This window comes from Sus scrofa, chromosome 15 (assembly GCF_054392235.1).
Source record: "Sus scrofa isolate SSC_HxYL_T2T_F1_AM1 chromosome 15, Sscrofa_HxYL_maternal_Yorkshire_Landrace_v2.0, whole genome shotgun sequence".
Taxonomy (NCBI): Eukaryota; Metazoa; Chordata; class Mammalia; order Artiodactyla; family Suidae; genus Sus; species Sus scrofa.
Window position 1 is genome coordinate 116,795,560 of NC_139397.1, and position 25,944 is coordinate 116,821,503.

General features: G+C 35.1%; 1 protein-coding gene across 12 annotated transcripts in view; it reads left to right on the plus strand.

The window, feature by feature from the left end:
- Window positions 1-25,944, plus strand: part of PLCL1 (phospholipase C like 1 (inactive)) — a 958,345-nt gene that overhangs the window by 817,438 nt on the left and 114,963 nt on the right. For 4 of the 12 annotated variants that reach the window (XR_002339304.2, XR_014830042.1, XR_014830047.1 and 1 more), the window contains one exon: window positions 4,585-6,881. The exons of 7 other annotated variants lie outside the window; for them this stretch is intronic. The gene's annotated coding sequence lies outside the window, so the exon portion shown is untranslated. Of the gene's footprint in view, window positions 1-4,584; window positions 6,882-25,944 lie in introns of those variants that run through there. One more of the 12 variants, XR_014830044.1, reaches the window with a different exon arrangement.

A 25,944-nucleotide genomic window follows, 5' to 3' on the forward strand; every position in this document is an offset into this window, starting at 1 on the left:
ACAAAATGCTGAGAATTATTTCTACCATTAACTATTAAGAGGCCATAAATCAAGTGTAGTTGTTGATATCCTTTTAGGTGCCACGATTTCATGTTTCTGGTAATGTTTTATGTATTAACAACAGTGATGAAAGAAAACAGGAAGAAGCCATTAAAGAGGAAAATTTTAGAAAGGCATGTTATAATTTATCAGGATATGGTGGCTCTTGGTTTTCTCCTTGTCCTCTCTACTACCACCACAAAAAAAAAAAAAAAAAAAAAAAGAGAGAGAGAGAGAGAGAAAAGAGAAAAAAAAGATATGGTCATCTAGAAAGCATCTAGGAAATATTCTCATTTCTGCAACAAATATTTGTAGCATATCTTCTACACTATTGAAAGACCTACTTGAAGATAATAAAGTTCAAGACAAAAGAGATGTTAAGCCTTCTGTGAGAGGGATTTTGTAAAGAGATTTCATTTGTGGAATTTATACAACACTGGTGAATCCACATCACTGAATTTTATCAGCATTAATAAAGTATCAGAGCTCTGCCAATATTTTGTCAGATATTCAGGTGTATTTTAATTTCCCTTATTATCATGAATATGGTTAAGCCTGTCTACTTCTAAACCCCAGTTACACAAACTTACAGAAATAGAACTTGTTTAATACGCATCCAGTAACATCATGGAAACCCCTCTTGGAAGCAGTAGGTCTAATATAGTACTGGACCGCTAATCAGAGAGCTTGAGTTTCAGCTCCGATTCTGCTGGTTAGTTGGTGATTATCAATGTCATCTTTGAGGCCTCAGTTTCCTCATATGTATTATGAAGAAGATACTGGATAGAGTATCTTCCTTGGATTCAAATTCCTGTCACTTACTACCATGTAGCCCTAAGGAAGCTAAGTATCTTTTGATTACTTGTCTTCCCATTTGTTGGAAAAAAATGTACACTATGGGGTTATTTCAAAAAATAAATCAGGTAACATGAATAAGGAGTTAGCCTAGGACCTGACACATGGTAAGTACTGTAATTATTATACATAAAGGATCATTTAATGGCTACTTTTAGAATTAGTTTTGTTTCCTTGAGTTGTAGTTATCTCATCCTTTTCCCCTCTTAAGCTCAAACAAGGTAAAGAAGTAAATACCCTTCACTTGTAATAAGGGATAGTACATCCTTTTCTTCTGCACATTGATTTTGCTTCTACTGTGTGTCAACCCTAAAAGGACTTTCTAAATGAAAATGGAGCATGGTCAGGGAAGTGTAAGGAGAATGCTGAATGAAGGGAAACCATGTCACAGAATAAATTACTGGTGACTGTATCTGGAGATACTCAGCTTGAAGAGTCAGTGGCTCAGAATGAACATGAGCTTATCATCTAGTATTTACTACAAGATATTTCATGGAAGTCTCAGGACATATTCCCATGATACTTGTAGGTTATGACAAGATGAATGAAAGATACATGAGAATAGGATCTGGCTCTTGAAAAAAAAAAAAAAGAATTTGGCTCCAAACAAGATCACCTTTAACATCAGAGCTCATCCAAAAATGGAATGGACTATCTCAGAAGCATCAAATTCCTCAGGGACACACTGTTTAGTGGTGAGAGATTTAGACCTGATTCAAGCCTCATCAAAAATTTGCTATTGAAGAAATTTTCTCTATAAGCCAAAATTTTATATTTCTTCAAATTTTTTGCATCTATTTTCTAAATTAACCTCTTGATAGTTCTTTGTGCTGCCACTAATGACTATCTAATTCCATAATGTAATAAGCAAATTTTCACTTCTTATATATGTTACATCTGGTTTTTAGTGGGCACTCAATAAATGTTATAATAATGACCCCATCTTAAGCCTAAGACTTTGATATAATTGATTTTTTTCCCTTGAAACTTTCTCTTTCTTTGGTTTCCACAAATTCATTTGAGAAGCCCAGATTTCAAACATCTCAACAATTTTTTGGCCACTTTTTAGGGTCTTTTGTGGTTTTTGCCAACCCTGAAATATGAGAGGACACAGCCCTTAACTCTTCTCTCCTTGAATGAACTCATCCCATTGAAACTAGAGTACATAGAGAGAATGAAACCCTAATGACCTAATTTTTCATCCTATATAATGTCTTAACTTTTGTCCTGTGCATGTGGAATGTTATCAGTTATATACCATCCTTGGGAGAACTTAGAAAGTGGGCACTCAAATCATATTCTATGAGCCTTAATTCCATATTGGAACTCAGGTTGAGGAAGACAACACTCTCAAATCTCTCTGATTCAGATCGTCCAAGGTCCGTGTTTCCAACAGCTTATCAGCCATCAGCTGGTCAGAGCAGGGCCCCTCAAACCGATCATTTTCCCTTCAAAGCTTTCTTTTCATCCTCACATGTGATGACATACAACTCTTCAATCCCTTGCTTCACAAGCTCAGGAGGAACCCAAGTTCTTTCCTCTCTGAAACTTGGAGTGATTATCTACTAAATATCTCTCAGTTACCTTCTTTTCTGTCCCGCCAGCTCAGTTTAGCCTTTTATTACATTTATTTGGACTATTATCAGAGAGAAGTAGCACTATGCTTTTATTTTTCCTTTCTTCTTTTTTTTTATGGCCACACCCACAGCACATGGAAGTTCTCACGCCAGGGACTGACCCTGAGCTGCAGCTGTGATCACTGCCACTGCAGCAGTGCCGAATCCATTGACCCACTGCACAAGGCTGGGGATTGAATCTGCATCTCTGCAGCAACCCAAGGCACTGCAATGGAATTCTTAGCGCTTCTTAACCCACTGTGCCACAATAGGAACTCCTAATTTTTTCTTGAATGAAATCTCATCTATCTACTACCACCATCTGCAATCTATCCTTGAAAACTGTCAAAAAGATTTCTTTTGAACATAAATAAAATCTTTTTTGTTCACTTGGCTCAATCTCAGTTTGTAAACTAGCATGGTACACAGCCTTTTTTTTTTTTTTCTCCACACCCATGAACCCACAAGTTTTCTATCTTCTAGCCCAGCTTAACTTATCCAAACCCCCAATACAACATCTTCTTCTGTTGACCTCTTTGAAGTTCTTTGAAAGTACAATGCTTTTTCTAAAACAAATATTCTTAGCTTTTGTCTTTGCTATTACCCTTTCCTAATTACTAATCACTTCTTTATCTATCTGTGAACTTTACCTTTCATTCCTTATTCAAGTAAAATTCATCATTCTCATGAAAACTCTTTAATCCCCCAGTTTATTAATAGCTAGCAGAATGGAACATAGCAAACAATAAGTGTTAAATTTTAAATATATTATTACTAATATATGTTATTTTATTATTATATTGTTGAAGATGGGCTTCAGCCTCCCTCTGGATGACAGGTTATGTCAACAGAACTCTGGGTTTCCTCCAATGTAAGATCCTATGGGCTTATGATTTCTTTTAAACTAAGTGTTTAGAAAAATCTCAGACTAATCTCATTTCTATTTTCCTTCAGTTTATATGACAATAACATATTAAGACATCAAGAATATTTCTCAATTGGCCAGGCTTGAATTCCTGGAATTAATACTGCAATCCTAACTCTAAGACTACAATGTCACATTGACATTTCAAAAAAATACATCTTTTAGCTCACTAACACTTCAACAGAATTCTTTATTCATGAAGTTTCCTCATTTATTTTGTGCTTAGTATAAGGCATATTTTAGAGCATTTCAATGTTAAATCATATTTTATCACTTGCCTAATCTAGCCCTAAGATCTATTTTAAAGTTTGAACAATTTCAGGTAACTAAAGTCTCACCTTAAGTTATGGAGGAAGAAGCCTGGAAAAGAAAATCCTTAATTTATGTTTTTAATCAAAATGAGTCCTTAAACCTCCATCCCACCATGGTGCTCTGTGTTTTTACTTTTCTCTCTCCCTCTCTGCTGACATTAGCATAAAAATGTGCTACCCTAACTAAGCAGTCTGTTAACTGATAAGCTATCAAAAAATCATCTGTTATTTTTACAGCTTAAAGGCAGATGCCATTTCAAGAATTAGAGTTGAATGAGTAGGATTTTTTAGTGCTTTTTAGATTCATCATTGTAAACTGGAGGTATTTTTAAATGGAATGATTGCAGGTTTGAAAGATTATCCCATGAGCAATCATGCTTTAAGAATTTTGCTAGCCTTAAATTTTGTCTGCATAAAATAATTTCATATCACATTGTATCATAAAGAATCTTGGTTGTTTTCTAATGTTTGTATTTGAAAATCTTTCCTGCATTAAATTCAGACCAATGTGATTATCTAGGAAGACTCAGATCAGAACATCCCTTTCTATTCCAGCAGGGGCCCCCTTTGCCATAAGATGCTTCTTAAGGGTCTCCAAAGCAGCAAATGTGTGCTTGGTAAACACTTATTTTCTCAGGTTAGGTTTCTGAATTGCTTTGGGCACAAGAAGGCGGCACTCAGGTTAGAAATGGGTCTGCTCCAGATCCCAGGCCTTAAGATACCTGGGATTGCTCTTGGAAGTTTAGATTGGAAATCAATTTGAATAAAATAAATATTTAAAAAATAGAGGATTCTTTGCTGAAATTTTTTACTGTTACGAACTGCTTTCTTATTGCAGGAATTAAGCATTAACTGAAAGATCACCTGTTTATAGAAGAAAAAGTCACCCATTTGCAGAAGAGGGAAAAGAAAATACAAGCAGTGGAAAGAAAGATAAACTATTTAGTAACACAGATACCGAAGCAGTGAGCATGACATTGGATCAAGATGTATATATTATTATGCTCTGATATATTTTATATTATGTAACTGTCCAATAGTGGCTTGACAGATGGAATTTGAATATGGTTTAATTCATTGATGAACTATTTGAAATATATGACCTCATCAATTATTAACTTCTAGCCATTATTGTCATAATCAGTATGTAATTTTTCATAAATAGCCAACATCTTAGAGAAAGTAAGCTGAAAAAAATGTATGTAAATTTGTGTGTGCATAATGGTTAGAAGATTATTTATTTATTTTTGTCTTTTCAGGGCCGCAATCGTGGCATATGGAGGTTCCCAGGCTAGGGGTCCAGTCGGAGCTGTAGCCGCTGGCCTATGCCAGAGCCACTGCAATGCCAGACCCGAGCTGCCTTTGCCACCTACACCACAGCTCACACAATGCCGGATCCTTAACCCACTGAGCAAAGCCAGGGATCGAACCTGCAACCTCATGGTTCCTAGTCAGATTCGTTTCTGCTATGACACTATAGGAACTCCGAAGATTATTTTTAAATTAAATAATTATTTTCATTACACTAGTATTAAGTAAATACATACTTGTTGTAAAACTTCAAATAATGCAGAAATATATTGAATAAAAAACATTCTCTCCCTCTCCACACTTATCTTGAAACCAAATACCATTAATACAAATGGTATTAATATAAATATAATTCTTAATGAAAATTCTTTGAAGCCTTTTATCATGCAGTTGTAATGTGTCCATCTAGCTATCATCTATCCACCTATCCCTGTGGAGTTTTAGACACTATAAAATTTTATATCCTTTATTTGGTTTTTAGGCAGGCATCATCTCATAGGTACACAAGACTCAGAAGTTAGACTGCCTGGATTCAGAATCTTTACAGTCACTTGTCAACTCAGTGTTTCAGTTTCCTCATATTTAAAATATGCACAATAATAGTACTTACCTCAAAGAACTGTAGTGAGGAATGTTGTGAGCGTGTGTTTGTGTGGGAGGTGTATGTGTGTATTCTATAGTTCTGGATATTTCCTATGCTAATCATATATGCATGAAATAAGAATTATTCCTAACACGCAGTAAGCATTACATTATTAGTAGTACCGTTTGTATTATTATTTTATATTCCAACATCTCCTTTTCACTTAATAATATATCTTATGATCATTCCAGATCACTTCATAAAGAGCTACCAGATTCATTTTAAATGCTGAATAGAATTCCAGACTCTGAAAGTAATTTATTTAACTATTCTCTTGTGGAAGGACCTTAAATTTGCTTCCATTTTTTTGCAATTAGCATAATGTAATGAGCATCCCTGTGTGTGTATGTATCTGCATTTATGTGACTATGCCTATAACATAGATTTTTAGAAATAGACTGGTTGGAGTTAATGATATCACAATTAATATTTTTTAGAACACCCCACGAATTTGCATTTCTTTAGGTGGTCCAATTGGGTATTACCCACTAAATGAAATGTTACCACTTTTAAATGTGTAATTTGATAGAAAAAAAAAAACGGTTTTTAAAGGAAATTTTGCACTGTTCTGATGAACAGTGACATTAGGCATGTTTTTATGGATTGTTATTTCTTTACCTGTGTACTGGCTATTTATTTAACTTGATGATTGTGATCTAACATATTACAGATATTAGTCATTTGAACCACATGTCAAATACTTTATCCTGTTATCCTGTTCTTTTATCTGCTTTTTAAAATTTTATGAATGCATTTTTTTGTTACTATAAAAACTTTATCTTTCAATGTAGTTAGAAAAGATAATATTATTCTTAATGGCTTCCACATCTTGTATACTGTATAATGTATATTCATACTTTCCTAAATTTGGTAATTTTTAAATGTATAGCTCTTGAATTCATCTGAAATTTATTATTTCTGTAAGAGAAAGTATGAGATTTACTTGCATGAGAAAGCTATCTGTCTTACTTTCACCATGTAAATAGTCATGTCCAATATTGGTTATTAAATAGCCTATCTTTTCCCTAGTTATTTAACATACCACCATATTACATAATGAATTCCCCTATGAAGTGAATGTAATTCTTCATTTTCTGTTCTGTCCCATTAATATTTTTCTATTCTTATACCAAACACATATTTCTAATTCAAATAAATTTTGCAATGTGCTTTAATAATGTTAGAACTTTACCATTATTGCTGTTTTTTCAAAACATTTTCAGCTATGTCCATGCATAGTCTCTTCCAAATTAACTTAAAAATCAACGTACAAAGTCCTGTAAAACTAAATTGGAATTTTAATTAGAATTTCATGAAATTTGTAGATTAGTTTAACTTTTTAGATCTTAGATTCATTTGAATTACTACATTCATGAGCATGTTATTTATTTTCACTTCCTTCTATTACATAAAACTTAGGTTATTATCCTAGTTAATTTGAATTTGACTTTGTCTATCCTAGAACATGGTGTCTATTTCTATTTACATCTTTTTTTGGGAGGGCGAGCTATGGCTTGCAGTGGCTTGATGTGAGATCTCAGTTCTTAGACCAGGGATTGAACCCAGGCTGCAATGGTGAAAGTGCTGAGTCCTAACCACTAGACCACCAGGGAATTCCCTCTATTTCCATCTCTTTCATAATATCCCCTTTATTAACTTTTTTTGTGATTTTTTTTCATGTGGTAATAACAGTAATAATAATAAACTAACCCAGAAATAGCACTTACTCTTTGTCAATCACTTTTCCAACTGCTTTACATATATTCACTCATTTAATCAATTCAACAAGTCTATAAAATATTTATTATTACCACCTACTTTTTTTTTTTCGTCTTTTGTCTTTTTAGGGCTGCACCTGTCACATATGGAGGTTCCCAGGCTAGGGGTCAAATTGGAGCTACAGCTGCCAGCCTACGCCAGAGCCACAGCAATGCCAGATCCGAGCCGTGTCTGTGACCTACACCATAGCTCACAGCAACACTGGATCCTTAACCCACTGAGCGAGGCCAGGGATCAAACCTCAAGGTCCCTAGTCAGATTCATTTCTGCTGTGCCACGATGGGAACTCCATTATCTACATTTTTAACAAATGAAGAAATTGAATTACCTTTAAAAAGTTGCCGTGGAGCCAGAATTCACATCCAGGAAGTCTAGCCCCAAGGGTCCATGTCCCTAAGGACTATGTCGATTTTTTTATGATTATATCTGTTATGATACTTGGTAGTTTTTATTGCAACTGTGATTTTTTTCTATTGCTTATTGATATTACATATAGAAAAGGTTTTTTTGTTTGTTTGTTTTCACTAAGGTTTGATATTACAAACATAACTATCATAGGCAATTTTAAATATCAAATATAGTGCTGTTTTATGTCCAAAATCAGGCAAAGTTTTAATCAGTGGATATTTAGTTTTAGTTCCAACTTACAAATTAAGTGGCTAGTGTCTTGTGTAGCTTATCAATAAAATGAGAACAGAAAGAACTTGTTTCTTGGTATGTTTTTTAAAGGATGATGGAACCCTTCACTCATTTACCAAATATTTATTGAACACAAATGGAAGTTATGGTCATTGTAGTATATGGACAATATGAATTTGAAATATGATTGCAAATTGGTAGTCTGTGAATAATGAGGTTTAAAAAATCAATTTTGAACAACCAATATGGTATTTACATGAATATTTGTTGATCCTGTATTTAAAAAGCAGGATCAATGTTAAACTTTGGTTTTAACATTATTAGTAGTAAATTTAGGTGGTTTGTGACTATATGACAGTATTCAGAAAGAAACATCCATGATTTTTACTGTTCTACCTAATCTATTGTTGTTTTTCTCTTATCCTTACTTCTGTTCCTGTTCCTAAATTTTCACTTTATTTAGAATACATTTTCTGCTCAGTGGAAACCTCACACAAGCAATGTGACTCCCATTAAAGAAAAAAAATCAAGAGAGAGAGGTGATAGCAAAGTAGGAAGCCTCAGTCCTTTCATTCCCCAAAGAGATACCAATGTAATAATACATGGACCCAATTCTCTTTGTAAGATATCCAAGAAACAGTTAAATCTCCTGGATCCCAGGTGAGCATGGAGGCAGTTATATTGAAGTTAGCAGGAAAATTTGTGGCACCCACTCATCATAGTGCCTCCCCCACAATTGAGAGAAAATGGCCAGCTCCTGGCTTCTCCCTAGGGAAGGAAAGAGAAGGCTGCAATATAAGTCCAATGTTTGGACTTTTCTGAGGGCTGCACAAAGAGCTGAGTTTCACCTTGCCTGAATTTAAGCACTGACAGGAAAGGACAGCAGATTAGAGGCTGCTCAAGAAAAAAGGCAAAGATTTGACCCAGCATGCATTTACTCAACATAGTTTGTACCTCCACTCCCCATCCTCTGGCTCAGCAAGGAACAAATGAGAGAAAAATCCGCAACTCCTAGCTTCTCCCTAAAGAGGGAAAGAGTTGGAACATATATCTAACGTCCATATTTTTGAGGGGCTACCTGAGGAACGTGTTTCTGTTTTATCCATATTAGAGCACTGAGGGGAACACTAAATACCTGGGGGAAAAAGAGCTGGATAGAATGTGGCAGCTCCAGAGAACTTGCAGTACTGCAGAGACACCTAGAGGGAGCAAGAGATTACAAGATCTTGAAAAGAGAACCTGGAAAAACTTTCTAATTGGGACTTTAAATGCACTAGTTCAGAGAAAATTCATTCATTGAAAAAAGATTTGAGAGGCCCTAAGAATCTCTAGGTGGGGTGATTAGTGAAGGTCTTCTTGTACAAAGCCAGTCAGTAAAAACTTGGAAAGATGGCTGTTTCTTCAAAAAAGTTACAAGGGAATCAAATAAATAGGGAAAAATGGCCCAATAAACAGAACAAACTAAATAACCAGAAGACTTTAAAGAAATACCTGATAAAATTATAAAATAGCCATTATAAAGGTGCTCAATCAGCTCAGAAAAATGATCAACAAAATAAGAATACTGACAAAGAAATATAAAATATTAAAAAAGAGCCAGACAGAAATTTTGGATCAGAAGAATAGAATAACTGAATTAAAAATTTTAGTAGAGGGATTCAACAGCAGACTTGAACAAAAGAAGAAAGAATTAGTGAACTTGAGAACAGGTCATTTGAAATGATTTAGTCAGAATAAAAAATTAAAAAAAAAAAAAGAAAATAAAAAAGAGTGAAGAAAGCCTAAGGAATTCATGGAGAGAGACAGAGACAGAGAGAGACAAAGAGAGGGGGTGAGGAGAGAGAGAAACATAAAGATTATTTGGAGAAATTATGGCGAACACCTTGCCAAATCTAGGAAAGGAAATATATATCCAGATTCATGAAGCCCAAAAGATTAAAACTAGAATGAATCCAAAGAAATCCACACTGAGATACATTATTATTAAAGTATCAAAGTTAAAGACAAAAAGAGAATTCGAAAGCAGCAAGGAATAGGGGCATAGAAGGGAGCCCTAATATGACTATCAGAAGAATTTTCAGCAGAAATCTTGCAAGCCAGAAGAGAGTGGTCTGCTGAAACATCTAAGAAATTGTATCTGGCAAAACTGTCCTTTAAAAATGAAGGTGAAATAAATATTATCCCTGATAACCAAAGCTGAAGGAGTTCATCTAGACATCATACGAGAAATGCAAAAGAAAATCCTTCAAGTTGAAATAAAAAAAATACTAGGACATAAAAGTATAAAACTTGCTGGTAAAAGTAAATATATAGATAAAGAGAATTCTGGAATGGTGGCATGTATATCACTTTTAATTCTGGTATAGAAGTTAAAAGACAAAAGCATAAAAAACAAGTACAAATATAAAAATATATTAATGGATACACAATATAAAATGTATTTTGTGACATGAAAAACATAAAATGTGAAGCGGAAAAAGTAAGAGTAGAATTCTAGTATGAGATTGAAGTCAAGTTTTTATCAACTTAAAATAGATTGGCAAAACTAAAATCTGCTTTACGTAAGTCCTAAAGTAATAGCAAAGAAAATACTTACAAAAGATACACTAAAGAAACTTATAAAGGAATAAAATTTCACACAAAAAATGAACAAAACACAAAGAAGGATAGCACAAGAGGAAAGGGGGACCAAAAAAGCTACAAAGCAATTTTTAAAATGGTAACAGTAAGTCCATCTCTAAAAGCAATTACTTTAAATGTGTATGTATTAAACTTCCCTGTGAAAAGATATAGATGGACAAATGGAGAAAAGAAATCTCACTAGATATACTCTCTATGAGACTCCGTTTAGATTTAAAAACACACATAGGCTCAAAGTGAAAGGATGGAAAAAGATATTCCACGCAAATTGCAGCCATAAGAGAGCAGGCAGTGGCCATGCTTACTCAGACATATTTGGTTTTAAGTTAAAAACTGTCATGAGAGACAAAAAAGGACATTATATGATGATAAAAGGATCCATTCACCAGGAACATATAACAATCATAAATATATAACACAAAGAAGAAATTAAAAGGAAAATTAGAAAATATTTGAGACATACAAAAAATAAAATCCCAACATGACAAAGTGTATGCAGTAAGAAAAGTTTATAGTTGTTAATATCTACATTAAAAAACCAGAAATATCTTACATAAACTAACTTTACTTCTCAAGGAACTAGAAAAAGAACAAATATCTCAAAGTTATCAAAAAGAAGGAAATGTCCATTCTTCACAAATGTTTATACTCTCTAAATGCAATCCATATCAGAATTCCAATGGCATATTTCACAGAAATAGAAAAAAAAAATCCTAAAATTCATATGGAACCACAAAACAAAACAAGAACAAAAAACCCTAAAGCTGAAGTAATCTTGAGAAAGAAGAAAAGAGTTGAAGGAATCATACTTTCTGATTTCAAATTATATAACATAACTGTAGTAATCATAACTATGGTACTGGCATAAAAACATACACATGGGACTAATGGAATAGAAAGAGAATCCAGAAATAAACCAATGTATATATGATGAACTAATTATGATAAAGGAGTCAAGGATATACAATAATGAAAGGCTAGTTTCTTTAATAAATGGTGTTGGAAAAACTGAATATCTTCATGCAAAAGAATGAAACTGGACTCTTATCTTATATCATACACAAGAACCAACTCAAAATGAATTAAAGTTTTAAATAAGATCTGAAAATATAAAATTCGTATAAGAAAATATAGGGGAAAAGGTCCTTGGCATTGGCCTTGGCAATGAATATTCTGGATATATCAGAAGCTCAGCAATAAAAGCAAAAACAAATGAGTAGGATTACATCAAACTAAAAATTGTCTCTTCTATAAAGGAAACAATCAACTAAATTCAAAGGCAATCTATGGATTAACAGAAACATTTGCCAACCATATATCTATGAAGGAGTTAATATCTAAAATATATAAGAAACGTGATTCAATAGCAAAAATACATATAACTCAATTTAAAAAATGGGCAAAGGACTTGAACAGACATTTCTCTAGAAGACATGCAAATTACTTACAGATATGTAAGAAAATGGTCAACTCACTAATAATTAGGGAAATGCAAATCAAGACCATAATGAGATATCACTTACACCTGTTAGGATAGTTATGAAAAAACAAAAAACAAAAAAGCAAGACAGAAAATAACAACTGTTGGTGATGATGTGGAGAAATTAGAAACCGTCTTACACTGTTGGTGGGAATATATAAAGGTACAGCCGCTGTGGAAAACAGTATGAGATTTCTCTAAAAAATAAAAATAGAATTATCATATGATCTTCCAATCTCACACCTAGGTATTTATTCAAAAGAGTTTAAAAAGGGTTCTTGAAGTGATATTTGCACTCCTGTGTCCATTACAGTCTTATTCACAATGTCCAAGAAGTAAAAGCAATCTAAATGTCCATCAACGTATGAATAGGTGAAGAAAATATAGCATATAACACAATGTAATAAAATTCAGCCTTAAAAAAGAAAAAAAATCCTGTTGCATGCTTCAACATGGATAAAACTTGAGGGCATTATGCTAATTGAAATAAGCTAGTCACAGGTACTGCATGATTCCATTTATCCAGGGTATCTACAATAAGCAAACTCATAGAAGCAGAGAGAAAAGTGGTTTTTGCGGGGGGCTGTAAGGGAGGGAAATAAGTTCAATAGGTATATAGTTTCATTCATGCAAGATTAAAAAGTTCTAGAGATCTGCAGAAGAACAATGTGTATTGTTAATACTATACTATAGACTTGCAATTTATTAAGAAGGTAGATCTGATGTTATGTATTTTTTTACCATGATAAAGAAAAATAGGAGTTTCCATCGTGGCTCAGTGGTAAACAAATCCCACTAGGAACCATGAGGTTGTGGGTTCAATTCCTGGCCTCGCTTGGTAGGTTAAGTATCCAATGTTGCTGTGAGCTGTGGTGTAGGTCACAATGCGGCTCAGATCTTGTGTTGCTGTGGCTGCAGCGTAGGCCGGCAGCTGTAGCTCTGATTCGACCTCTAGCCTGGGAACCTCCATATGCCATGGGTGCGGCCCTAAAAAGACAAAAAAAAAAAAAAAAAAAAGAAAGAAAAGAAAAGAAAAGAAAAGAAAAATAATCAAATGTTTATCTTGACTTGCTGTCATACAGTCATTCCTATATGATAACAGAAGAGTTGTCTGGTTTCAATGGTTTCTTGGTAAGCGATTGGCAAACTAGTGCTTGTGAGCCAAATCCAGCCTGCTGCCCATTTTCATAAATAATTTTCATTGGAACATATCCATAGCCAAACGTTTATGTATTTTCTACAGTCACCTTTGTACTATTAGAATCGTAGAGGTGTGACAGAGACCAAATGGCCCACAAAACCTAAACTATTTACTATCTGATCTTTTACAGAAAAAGCTTTTCAAATTCAATTCTAGATGGTAGGGTGTTTCTTTAATGAATCTTGTTTAGTCCTGTTTAAAGCTGAACATGTGTGTGTTCAGTAAATGTTTGTGGGTCATGATGATCCCACTACTGATGATGATAATAATATTGAAATATAAACTCCATAATTCCCTGAACATATAAAATTAATACAAAGAATTAGCATAGAATTTCAAAACTGGGCTGAAATTCAATCGCATCTATTCCAGTGGACAGGAGAAATGAGATGCAGCATGGCAAATTCTGATAGTTACTGCCGTAATACAAACCACTTCAAAACATGGTGACTTAAAATAGCAAGTGCTTATTATTTCTTATGAGTCTATGGGTTGACTTAGCAGATCTGCCCTCTGACTGCATTCTGCTGATATCTACTGGGCTTGCCAAGCATTTGCAATGAGATGTTGACTTGACTAGAAGCTGGCTCGTCAGGGATGGACTCAGCTTTCTTCCAAACACCTCCCCTATTCCCTCAGCAAATTATTCTGGACATATTCTCATGGTGATGGGAGGTTGAGGGGTTCATCAAACACAGTGAAAATGCACCTTTTTATGCTTTTGTTTTCATCAACTTCATTAATTTTCACAGACCAAATTAAGTCTGAAAATGAAGCCCAGAGTCTCTGTAGCTGGGCGTAGGGAGTGTGGATACTGGGAGTTATGGAAAAGTGGGACCATTAATACAACAAATTTCACTGAATAACTTGTGTAAAACCACAGGGCATTTTAGCAGCTGGTATCCCCCTCTTAAGTTCTTATGATCACACCAAATAATTATTACTAATGTTCTTTATTATATAAGTCAAATGAGAATAATCATTTCTGGATTAAAAAATAGAAGAGTTTAAATTGATCATAATTACATACACCATGCTTCCAACAGATATATAAGCTAATACAATTAATTATGAATTAAGTCTCAGATAAGTTATTTAGTTGGAACTAAAAAGGATAAATTTTTTATTTATGCATACATTATTTTTTCCAATAAAGAATTGCTGTGATGCTTATATAATAAAAGATATTCTTAATAAATGAACTCACCTTTTCCAAGAAGGCTTGAATCCAGTGTAAAAGAAATGAATGATGCTGAGGCTATTTTTTTTTTTTGTATTCTAGATATTTAAGATTTAATAATAAAATAAAAGGATAAAGACTAAATAACTTCAATATTCAAATATTTGCTGATCTAGGATATAGAAGTGATTGCAGAAGGTAAAACAACAGAGAACAGGCTTTCATTAGTTCACATCAATACGTATTAATTGGGTAGTTGCCTGGTGTCTATACCAAAAGGAGCTGGGGCAGATTGAAATACACACACCCCACCCCCATGTCATCAATCTTTCTTTTGGATGCTCACTATTTAGTTGTTCTGTTCCTGACTGCATTAAGTGTCAGCCTAAAATATGGTAGGAAGCACAAGAATTAAAAATGCCATTGGTCACACATGATTCAGATCTCATTCATGGCAGCACCACAACTTAGTTAGAAGAGATGTAGATGGTCAGTGTTTTAGTACTAGTAGTGTGTGAACTAGTTCGGTTCATGCACTTTGGAGTTAATCCGCCTCTTTGAGGATTCTTACTCTGCCACCTTGGAGTACCTCAGCCTTACCAAACCTTGGGCAAAGACTCCACCATACTCTATAAATGTCCAATGAGCATTATTTCTAACAGGAACACACTAGGATTTATTTCATACTTTCTTTGTGTCAGATACTGTTCCAGGCACTAGGATTCAAATAATCATGGTTATTACTAGCAGATTTTTATTATTTCTGCATGTCAGTAAATGAAATTCCTTATCTCAAACTTTTGGAGTCAGATACAACTGAGTTAATTTTTTTTTTTTAATTTTATGGCTGCACCTGTAGCATACGGCACATCCCAGGCCAGGGACTGAATCCGAGCCATAGCTGTGACCTATACCACTGCTGTGGCAATGCCAGATCCTTTAACCCACCATGGACCAAACCTGCACCTCTGAAGTGAACTGAGCTGCTGCAGTTAGATTCTTAACCCACTGCACCACAGAAGGAACTCCAGATTTAAAAAAAAATTTAAGATGCTAAAAAAGCAGTACAACCCTTATAGAGTATACAGTATAATATGCCCATGGGTCTGGGGCAACATCTCATCATCAAACACAGCTTTTCTGCACTGAAATAGGTGAATAGTTATAGAAAAAGGAATAAAGTCTTGAAATAGTTTCAATGGGTTAAGGTCACCAAATGGTTTGCTGCAAATTTAAGAAAGAATGATCAGTTTCCTGAACATTTTGGATTACAAAACTGTGAATAAGAGATTGTGTCCCAGTTTAACCTATGAGGTTGGTATTATTATTGTCCCATTCAAGGAAACCGAGGCTTGGTGATGTTAAATAATGTGTCACCCAGGTAGGAGGAAGCCAACGAAGGCAACCTGGCTCCAGAATGATTTTCTTAAATAGGTCATGTCAATAACAAGGTAGACTAAGAGGAACTCGGGAAACTCAGAGTCTAGCTGGAAGAGACAGATGTGCAGCTGATAGGTACAGAGCACAGTGGCAAGAGCAGGTGCCGGGATGTCCAGGATGCTCTGGGGACCAAGGGGAGGTGCAGAAGACCTGCAGGGCTGGTGGGCTGGTGGCCCACACCCTAGGGCAAATAGGACCACCCTGCCTCTTAAATAATCAGGAGTCTAAAATTTAACTTACAATCTATGGTTTCTTATGGTATTAGGTTTGCAGTGTTAGGATCTTGACTTCTGAAAGATACTCTATTTGTGTTAAACAAAACCTGGAATTCCATTGCTGAGGAAAGGAGGCCAGAAAACCTGAGGCATTTGAGGGCAGCCAAGTTAAATATTGTATCTCTTTTTAAGAAGTTAATCCTCCTGGGTCTTCGACCTTTGTTCTTTGCTCCCAAAGGCAAGGACATATGATGTTTATCTTGCCAGAAATAGTTAAAAGTCATCTAGAAGCTCTCTGCCGAGAGAGCCAACCCGCTTTGACCTTTTTGACTAGACCAACTCCTGTTACGTTAACCTCTGACTTCAGTTCTCTTAATGGCAATATTCCCCAGCACTGTAATTTCCCTCCCACTGTGTTCTCTCAGGCAAATATTTACTACTGAGGTTTCACAATTTATTTTTCAAACAAAGTGGCAGGGACCACCCCATGCCACCACATCCTCATTTCATATTAGAACCCATCATTCCCGAGATATAATTTTACCAGAACAAATGTGCTTTAGGGACTTTTGACATGAGATGAAGGCTTGACTTCCTATCAAAACCAAAGCGGGCCCTTGTCAGCTTCGAGATGGATATAAACAAGAAATGCAAGCCTGTAATTGGTGATGGAAATCAGATAAGACCTCTTTAAATACAACCATTGATACAAAAATGTGAACTTGAATTACCTTTGATTAAGTCACTTAAGAAAATAAAGCTGGGGTGGGTTTAAAAGAAAGTTTCTGAACAGGCTTGTGAACAAGATCTTGCAGTTTCCAGCCTCTCAAAAGCAAGCGGAAGAAAATTAAAGTCAGAACCAAAGGTTTATGAGATGAAACAGGACTCAGAACAGAGCTCCTCCAAACTTTAACATTTTAGGTCTCAATAATGACGGGTGGTCAGTAATGATTCCTTGGGAGGTGGCAGCCTGACTTTCTACACATAGAAATCCAAATATCTATGTAGCCTATGTTCTTATTTAACTCCTTTGTCAGCTGTGAGAAATTCAGCTCAACCAGTGAGCAACAAATTAACAAAGCATTCTCTACTTCATTGCTTGACGGTAGTCATACAATAATAATGTTTATCCCTGATGACTTACAGCCTTTTCTCAGACGGTGTAGATGCCTCTCTATAAGAAATAAAATGCAAAAGAAAGAAGCTACTGCCTGCTCCAATTTTTAGTCTTTGCCTTAATTTTCACAACTTAATTCACTAGGCGGAATTCCTTGAGAGTAATATTCCCATTTATTGATGTGGAAGAAAGACTAATTAAATACATTTTCTTCCGTTAAAAAATATTATCCCCAAATAAATTTTAAAAAATTAAAAAATTGACACAACTATACTTTAATAAAAAAAATTTCCAAGTTATTTTCTGACACCAAAGAGAAATTTGTAGTATTCTTTTAATAATTATCTAAAATGCTCTTGAAAAAAGAAGGATATAATGTAAATATAGTCTTATTTCAGATCATTAGTTTATCAGTTGATAGATATGTAGGCAAATATAAGAGGAAAATAAATATAACATATGAAAACATGTTTTAAGTTATTTGCATTTTTTAGCATTTGAATATTGTCTTCCTATCTATATGTTATAAAAACCAAATCCTATATCTCACTGGAGATCTAAGAAAGAATTGGGAACATTCTACAATACATATGTAACATTTCAAAATCTGCTCAGGCTGCATAGATCATATCAAGTAGAAATCTTACAAGAAAGAAAAGAAGAAAGGAAGGAAGGTGGAAAGGAAGAAAGAGAAAGAAAGAGAAAGAAAGGAAGAAAGAAAGAAAAGGAAAGGAGGCAAAATCTTTTAACAGATGGCAATCTAACTGTTTAATTGAAACTTTTGAAATTCCATATTATATTTAGAGTGTGACTTTAAAAACAGTAAATGCTCCATTACCTACCTTCCTCATTTTTAATCATTACTTGTAGCCTAAATTATTGTATATTTAGAGTTATTATTAGAAAATAATTATATGTTATGCTTTAATCCACACATGTATCATATTTATGGAGTAATTTTCTGTCAGAACGAAATTACATTTCCACAAAGTAGTTATGTGAAGCTAACTTTTGCGGGAGAGTAGACAACACGCCATGTTAGAATGTTCTCTGAATTACATAGAGAAGTGTTACATGAGCTCGAATTTCACACAAAACTGTGAGCATTGGTATAAAGGAAACACTCAATATACAAATGAAATAAGATTCTCTAATTAAATAATAGAATACACTTATTTAGATGTCTTACTATTTACTAAGAGACGGTAAATATTAAATTTCTTTCTCTTCCTTCCTTTCTTCCTTCACCCTCCCTCCTTTCTTCCCTCCACTGCACTCACTCATTCTCCTCTCCTCTCCTTCCTTCCTTCTCTCTTTCTTCCTTTTGTTCTCTCTTCCTTTCTTTATCAGAAGCATTATTAAGCCATTGTATCACAACCTTCCAGTTTATTGGGACTGCTGTTGATATCCTTGAAGAACTATCAGAGGAAAAGATAGGATGGCAAAAACACTTAATTTGGTAATTATTTCTTTATTTAGCTTCTAGTGGAGCTAAATAGTAACTCTACTGGATTGTTAGGTCCCTACGGCATCACACCTCCTTTGCTGAGGGGACAGGCATAGGAAACGTGGAATCATTGTTGGGCTACTTCCTTTTCCACTTTTCCCTATAAACATGGGTTTGTTACTAAGATGGAAAGGGCATTCTCCTTCCCTAGGATAATGTTAAAATAAGGCCTATGAGGGCAGCAGAATACAGGCGTTACATTAAAACAGTCAAAGAGTTTGTGCGTATCTCATTAAAACATATGTATTTATTTGTTCAAATGGTGAATAAGCCCTTTGATTTAAAAAATTAAAGCCCTAACCATTTTTTGAAGAACATTTTTATTTCATGAAAAATGAGCTTTTTTTTTTTTTTCCCCTTTAAATGACAGCTCTGGCTATGTTCCTAATGACTACAATCATAACTTATCTGGAATATAATCAGTGTCATGTTCTACTTTATCATACTTACATCTCTGCAAATCTATTCTGCATAAGCAGATATAAAATCTCTAAGAATTACAATATTCCCTATCCATACAGTCAAGAAAAAATTTTCCTTAATTATTTCTTAAAAAAACTCATTACAATAGGAAGATATTTTTAGAATACTGCATCGACTACAACTATAAGCACAACTAAACTCCAAATGGTCCCTTTGTGCAGATAAAACTAAGAACACTTTTTTTCCTCTCCCTCCCCAAATTGTTATTGTATTTATACTCAAGGACAGATTGTGGGAAAAACTGCATTCTCTACTATAAAAAGAAAAAGAAAATATAATAAAACAGTCATTGGTCAATGACGATTGAAACAACAATTTTACGGTGCGAGTCAGACACGCATCATGACTGATCTTTGTACTCTGCTCAAGGTAGAGCGCTTTCCATAAAACAAATCCTACTTGATAAAGTTCTTATTTTACACCAGGTCCCTTTATCCTCAAGTAGGCAGTTCTATAAGTTATACAAGCTATCAAAGTTACTTTTTGTACTATAGTATGGCTATCAATAAAAAGCTACTGATAACGTAGATGAAAGTAGATTATTTTAGAAATAGAAGAGTAAGATGTTCATTCCAAAGGTTTCAACTTTGAGAATATTAGAGACATGTGATTAATGAGAAGAACTGGGTCACGATAGAAGGGAAAGCAGGAAAGGCTCGCTGGAAAGTGCACTTTTAAACAGCCGATTCAGATAAAGCTAGTTACTTGAACCAGCATCCAGGGATTATGCCATTGATTTAATCTCACCAATTACTCTTCTTACAAGTTTTTTACAGATTATTTAGGAATGGATTAGACCACTCAAAATACTCTGCTTGGAAGTGAAGAGAGCTTTACCACAATAGTAATTGCTTTCCTGTTTTATTTAGAAGACATCCTATGACTCTTTAAATTTTACTCTAGTAACTTTATTGACTTTGCTTGAGAAAGAACAGAATACATTCATGTTAAAAGAGACACAAAGATTTTAAAATGGGGTTTGGGAACTGCTAATCTCAATCTTCCTTTTGGTTGGCCAGCATTAAAATAGACATTATAAGTACTTAGAAAATATGGAACTAGTGGGCCGATTTACCTTTGAGAAATTACCAGAGAAGAAGTGTGTCTTAGGGTTAAATTTTCCGTCTTTTGTAGAATGGCAAAAGTCAAAAATAATTTGATCTCAGGAAGAGCACCAGGAATTCATTGCTGTGTCCTCTTGCAGAATTGTTTTGCATGTGATAACTATTAACGGATTCTTAAATATTGCTAAATAATAGCATTCTCAAAATGTTATTTTTTAATCTATTTGTTCTATGCACTTAAAAATATATTTGTATTCATTTTAGTCCTTCCTGCATTTATTTGACAATTGTGCACTAGGCAAATAATGTAAAATTTAAAAGGCAAGTTCTGTAGTTGCCTGGATTCAAATCATATCTCTTCTGCCTACTAGCTGTGGGTCCTTGCTTCATTTTGATAGTATTAATACTTATTCCGGGAGTTCCTTTCATGGCTCAGCGGTTAACGAACCCGACTAGGATCCATAGGTTGCGGGTTTGGTCCCTGGCCTCAATCCGTGGGTTAAGGGATCCGGTGTTGCTGTGAGCTGTGGTGTGGATGCAGATGTGGCTCGAATCTGGCATTGCTGTGGCTGTGGTATAGGCTGGCAACTGTAGCTCCGATTCAACCCCTAGTCTGGGAACCTCCATATGCTACAGGCATGGCCCTAAAAAGCAAAACAAACAAACAAAAAATTATTCCACAGGAATTAAATGAAAATATGTGCAAAGCACATAACAGAGTAGCAAGCATGTAGAAAATTCTCAATAATAGTAGCATTTACCATCAAGATTCAGGTTGACAACAATGTTGGGGAGTGATTACCTGTCAGGTATAGTAACAGGTTCATTGCAAGCTATAAAGGAGAAATTCCAGTCTTCAATTTCAAACAACTGAAAGACATGAAAGTTCTGTGGCAATCATGGGCCAACTGATAAAATAGTTGCTAAAGGAGTTCCCGTTGTGGCTCAGTGGTTAACAAATCCGACTAGGAACCATGAGGTTGCGGGTTCAATCCCTGGCCTTGCTCAGTGGGTTAAGGATCTGGCATTGCCATGAGCTGTGGTATAGGTTGCAGACGCAGCTCAGATCCCGCGTTGCTGTGGCTCTGGCGTAGGCCGGCAGCTACAGCTTTAGATTGGACCCATACCCTGGGAACCTCCATATGCCACAGGAGTGGCCCAAGAAATGGAAAAAAAAAAAAAAAAAAAAAAAAAAAAAGAAAGCCAAAAAAAAAAAAAATAGTTCCTAAAGAATGAGTGTGGAGTGCTTAAGAAAGGCATGTTTTGAAGGTTCTGTGTTCATGATAAATTCTAAGCAAAGGTGAGTTGTAAAGGACTTTAAAACATACTTCATTTATATTCCAAAATTATAATTCAGGCAGCAGTGAGAACACACTGGATAAGAAAGAAAGAGGAGGCCAATAGAAGATTAGAAACCCTGTTAGAGCCATGTAAGAGAGATAGAGAGGTGGGATCTGATACACATGGCAGACATGAAAGAATAGGACAGTCAGGAAGTGGACCAACTGGGTCTGAGAATAATTTAAAGATGACTCTTAGATTTCTGGTTATATGATACAATTCTTCACTGAAATAGACATAAAGGCAAAATATAAATTTCAGTTTGCCCTTAAAGGTGGTGGGGGGGAACAACAATTGCCAATAGCATGAGAGAAGGAGAGGTTGAGATGAGGCAAAGGCTGGTGATGGAGACATCAAAGGCAAGGAGGGAAGGGATGGTGGAACATGGGAGCAAACACGACAGGGACAACACACATGTTTGGAAGAAACACAGAGGAAAGAAAGGGACAAGAAGCCAAATTACAGTAGAGGATGAGGACGAGTTGAAGAAATGAGGCCCATGAGTATAGGGCATCTGAGATGAGGTTTGGCAGGAAGAGAGAGAGGACAGTGGTGGGAAGGGGGGTCAACTGGGAATAATAAAGAAAAAAAAAAGTGACCCCATACATGCCAGGAACTGTTCTATTGATATAGACATTTTGTATAACTTAGTCCCCACAGCAATTTACAAAGTGAGTATCATTGTCTCAATTTACAAATGAGTAAACTAGAATTCAGCCATTAAATTAAATAACTGAACCAAGATCAGATAGGGGGCACAAGTTAGCATTGGGGGAATAAGAGAAACCTTCTTGGAAGGGGTGACTTTGCTCTATTCCTCAAAGAGTAGAAAGGATTTTCAGCAAGTAGAGCTGAGCAGAGAGGGCATTTCATAGAGAAAGAAGAGTATGAGCAAAGTCAGAGGTGTGCAGGGGAAACCTGGGTTCATTGGGACTGGTCATGAGGGGTATATAGAGGCAGCCTGGGTGGCATGTTGAGAAGTGGTATGGTGGGCAATGAATGTCACCCTAGAAAAGCTAGGGATTTTTTTTTTTTTTGAGTAAAGAAAGATCATTGGGGCTATGCTTTAGAAAATAACTTTAACCTTTTTAATTTGAAAAATAAATGAGTAAAAAATCAAGCCGTCAAGAAATTTAAATCTCTGGTGCAAAAGAATTCCTGAAACAGGAAAGTGTGCCAAATTATAATTACAGAGTAGTGAGAAGCAATCATAACAATAACTAGGTTGAACTATATGAAATGATCATTTTTGTGATGTCAAGAATTATCTATCATTGATGTCAATCTCATAGGTTCAAATTGGGTAGCAACGTGTAAGATTTCTTACCAGTTATACTCAGAGAAAATGTCATAGTCTTAAATACCTTTATTATTAAATAAGGAGAAAGTGAGGAAAAGTGCCAAGATTAAATTCAAGAAACTAAAAAAAAGACAGCAAAAATTAACCTAAATACAAGGATAAAAACCAAAATTGATGATTTTTTTAAAGGGAGAAAAGAGATAGTTTGATAATAAAGTCAGTAATTGGTTCTCTGTCTGTAACAGAATAATCTCTGATGTAGAAGGAAAAAGAAAGGAAATACAAACACAGATACATGGAGGATAGGGGTTAGGAGGATGGTTTCTGAAATTAGACAGTCTGGATTGAATTGCTATGATGCCATCATGATCCACATGATTTTGAGCCAAGTTGTCTCAAGGTGAGAAGATCTATTATCTCTCATATATTAGTACATCAGAGGAGAAGAATGTATCTCATTTTTCTCATCTGAAATGTGCAAATGACAGAATCTACCTCCTAGAACTGTTGTGAAGATTAAAGAATGTAAGATGTATACAGTGCTTAGCCTGGCAAATATTATTACCACCATATTACTGATATTTTATTATTATAGAGAAGGAAGATAAGAATATGATCAGAGGCAGAAAAATTTAAGAAATTCTTGCTACTTTCCACGTGAGGTCTAAACTAATAATTTTTATTTTATTTTATTTTTTTGTCTTTTTGTCTTTTTTAGCCACACCTGCAGGACATGGAGGTTCCCAGACTAGGGGTCAAATCGGAGCTGTAGCTGCCGGCCTATGCCACAGCCACAGCAACACGGGATCCAAGCTGTGTCTGCGACCTACACTACAGCTCATGGCAATGCCAGATTCTTAACCCTCTGAGCGAGGCCAGGGATCAAACCCGCAACCTCATGGTTACTAGTTGGGTTTGTTAACCACTGCGCCATGATGGGAACTCCTAAACTAATAATTTTTAAATCTTAATGAAATGGATCGTTGTAATAAAATCAAAACTGCTAAAGTAATACAAAACTTAAATATAGTAGTTATTATAGAAGAAAATTTTTAATTTATCGATGATTATTAAAATATTTGTTGTCAAGTGGTTTCATCAGCAAATTCTTTAAAATCTTCAAGAGGGAAACACTAATGAAACAACTAGACCTTATTCCAGTTGAGCTGTTTCAGAATGTAAATAAAGAATAAAAGTTTTCCCAGGTCATTTTTCAAATTTAACATAACTCTGACCTGAAATCTGAAAATGATAGCCTAAAAGTGAAAACTGCGAATCAATTTCATTTATAATAGATATAAAATTCTAAATTAAAGTGAATGTAAGAATATTAAAAGGATTTATTCTAGGATTTCAAGGATGTGTCAGTATAAATCACAGATAAAAGGAGAAAAAAAAAAAAAGCACTTTTGTAGCCAGATTAGCAAAGGAATACCCAATTTGTTCATATTTCTATCCTCTTCCCACTTTTCCACGGTTATTAAAATATTTAATATTAAATATTAAAAACATTTGGCTGCATGGAAGTATTTATGTTCTTTTCCCCCAAAGCATTCTAATGCCATCTTCTTTCTCACCCTTTTGACTTTCTTTATTCTGGAACTCTTTTTATTAGTGCCATACGTCTTAAAAATTTTCTGCCCAGTTAAGATTAAGAGCAGAAGTTTATGAAGGATAGTTCTTCTCTACAAAAGCTATGGGGCCCCAAAGCAAACCATTCCTAGCTCAATATTTTCCAACCCTAACATTTCTGCAATAAGCAATAACTAAAAGAAAACTAAAACATTACAGACAATGAAAGAGGTATATGGGAAGACAGGTGTATTATTCAGGGTCCCAGCAGAATACAAATGACACATTCATACAGGGGTAATTTGGGGAGACTTAAAGAAAGGGTTTACACATAATGTGAACAAGTTACAATTGCATGAACAAGTTCAAGGAAATGAACAAAGAAGAGTTCAGTACTCTTGGGTAGTAAGAAGCCCCTGAATTTGAAGGGGTAAGAAAAGGGAGTTGGATACCATATTTGGTTGAATAGTATCCCCTCAAAATTCATTTCCACTGGAATATGTTAATGTAATTTTTTTGAAAACAGTGTCTTTGAAGATGCTATCAAGTTATGATGAGGTCACAGTGGATTAGGATGAGCCCTATCCAATGACCAATTTTTTTTTTTTTTCCCCAAGAGGAGGATAAGTTTAGACACAGACACATAAGGGAAAAGGCAAGGAGAAGACAGACAGAGATTGGAGTGATACATCTATAAGCCAAGGAATTCTGGAAGCCATCAGAAACAAAGAAGAGTCTGAGAAGTATGGCTCTGTCAACACCTTGGTTTTGGACTTCTAGCCTCTAAAACTGCAAGATAATAAATTTGTTGTTGATTTAAGTCACCCAGTTTGTGGTACATTGTTGTGGCTGCATAACCAAACTAATACAGATGCCAAGACAAAATAGAAGACAAACAGAACCTCATCCAGCATGGCAGAGGAGTGGTGATAATAAGAAATACACAATATTGGCCTAGAGTCTTCTGCAGGGTTCATTGAGCCATCAGTCTGTCTTCTATTCACTGTGTCTTAGAAATGCCGGCCATTCAACTCAGAACCTCCAGCTTCCTGCAACACTGCTGACCAATCACCAGGCGGAGCTGGGACAAGGGGGAGAGTAAATGAGTCTGGAGGGTGGCTCATGTTTCTTTAAGGAAAGAAAAGAGGTGGCCTGGAATGCAGATGGTATGCTAGTGCTGGTAAAACAAACAAGCTAACAAACAAATAAAACAAACAACATGCTGTTCCACAAATGAAGGGAGAACAAAATAGCACTGCCCAATGAGTGAATTGTATTTGAAATAG